Here is a 2,433-nt window from a genome sequence, read left to right on the forward strand (position 1 = left end):
CTGGTTCTCTGAGTTCTGTCTCAATCTAGTTCATCAAAAGTGCTCCCTACATCTCAAAGCTTTCTCCTCTTATGGAAGCCACTGTTCTTCCCTGTCTAACATTGTTGGTGGTTATGAGGCACCACTGTCCTCCAGATTCTCTGAAATGTTCAAAAGATTTCTGTGACAATAACCCATCCAGTTACAGCTGTTCTGCCTGTCATGAAGTGTCCTGGGCTGTGGCTATCAGGTTGGAGTATTTCCTCGGACCCTCCTGCTTTTCCCTATGTGCCCAAGGATGTGGAGAAATGGCAGAAGGGCTCTTTCCTTTTCTCTTTGTTACTGTGAGGTGTGGGCCTGTGAGGAAGGAACCTGGCCTCAGCTTTAATTATAGAACTGGATCACTTTAGTCTTTTTTACTAAACAGATCACAAAGTGAAATTGCTTAGGCAGAGCTGGAGAGTGTGTATGTGGGGGGGGGGGGGAAGTAAGATAAAACACACGGCATAAGGTTAAGTCCTGAATGCAGAGTTTCTGGTTCTGTGGTCCTCTGCTGGCAGTCATTTAAGAGACTAAAAGTAAAGAAAACTTGAAGGCCTTTGCTGTAAGATTAAAGGGAATTTCCCACATAAAATTAAAGATTGGGTTAAAAGAGGCAATATTGTAGGCTGGTCTTTCTTCTTCCATGGATTCTATTCTGAGCATCTCTGAACTAAGGAACCAAGAGGACAACCTGCAGAGACTCTCCCCTTTCAAAGCCTATTTCTGCCCGTGACTCTAGGGCAAAGGGGGAATCCAGAGGCTGAGGCTGCCTGCTCGGCCAGCGGAGGGCACTTCAGTGATAATCATTTTGTGACCTGAAGCAAGCCAGGCGCTCACCAAAACAACTCATATGTGCCCCTGACCGACTGTGATTTTCCGTCCCTGTGTTTTCCTCTGTTCTCCATGGTAGATAGATGTGTTTGTTATGCGGGAAATTTGACCTCTGAGCGTTGCAGTCTAGGACCCAGTAAGAAGTTCAGAAACCATGGCAACGTGACCTTCAAGGGGATTAGGCTGTATTTTGATCGAAAGGAATACTGTTAAGACTTGTTTACGGGTTGGGGCTCCAGTCTAAAAGATGATACTGTGAGCAGACATTTTCAGAGCTGAAGAAGCACACATTACAAGTTCTGGGTCACCCACCTTCCCACGGCATCCTGTTTTCCCAGAGCCTTTGTTGCTCTTAGCAAGCCGAAGGAAAACCACTTCCTCTGGAGGCCTTCCTGACTCCGGTCCCAGCAACAGCCCAGTAGCCCTTCCGTAGGCTCCGCCCACTTACTGGCCCGAGACCACCACCTGCCTGACCTCATCTAGTCTCTTCCAAGGGCCAGGAGAAGAAGCAGTAACACTTGTCATCAGGTGTTTGTGACTTTGTGCTCCATCCAAGAAATCAGCAGCTTAGCTCCCTCTGCAAAAACGCTTTAAATGTGGCAGGGTGTCTTCGGAGGACTTAGCCACTCTGCCTTAGCTCTCAGAAGCCATTCCTGTGGGGGAAGGCCCCATCCCTAGCACCCGTGGCCTTCTTTTCAAAGTGCCTCAGACACTCTGTAACCTTGGATTTGCATCCTTGTCTTTTGGGTGGCCATCCTACAGTTACATTAATATTTTTAATTGGTAGATAGTGGCTGTGCATCTTTAGGGGGTCTGAGCGATGTGTAGGTACGTTTACCCCTCTTCCAAGGAGCAACGCGGAATATGTTGCTTATCTAACATCAGGGAATTGCTGTTTCCTTTTTAATAAGAACAGTAAAATCCTCTCTTTGGGTTCTTTGGATCAGTGACTCTATATTGAGGAGTACAATCACCCTTCTGTGTAATAAGCAGGGCACAGCTTATTTCTCTTAGCTGGCTGATTTGCCCCTGATCACCAATCCCTTCCCATCTATCCCTTTCCTGTACCCTCCCCAGCCTCTGGTACCTGGTAACTACCTTCTATACACTTAGCTTCTGTAGATTTTATAGATGAGTGAAATCCTGAGATATTTATCTTTCTATACTTGACTTATTTTAGTAAAGCATTCTGATTTCAGATCCATCTATGCTGCTTTCTTTCTTGTTTGCCATATATAGGAATGGTGAGTCGTGCTGTGGATAAGAGGTAGAGCCAGGCTGGCAATGTAGCTTAGCTGGCAGAATGGAGACCTGGATTTAATTCCTAATACTGCATAAACTGAACTTGGGGTCTATGCCTGAAAGCCCAAAACTTGGGAGATAGAAGCAGGCAGATCAGATGTTCAATGCCATCCTCAACTGCATAACAAGTTTTGCTGTGGACTGGCCTCAGTTCCTCCCCCGTACAATCCCTTGCTGTCATTGTTTGGAGGCTAATTATGGGATGGATCCCTGGATATGGCAGTCTCTAGATGGTCCATCCTTTTGTCTCAGCTCCAAACTTTGTCTCTGTAACTCCTT

The sequence above is a fragment of the Mus caroli genome, chromosome 1, assembly GCF_900094665.2.
Source record: "Mus caroli chromosome 1, CAROLI_EIJ_v1.1, whole genome shotgun sequence".
Classification (NCBI taxonomy): Eukaryota; Metazoa; Chordata; class Mammalia; order Rodentia; family Muridae; genus Mus; species Mus caroli.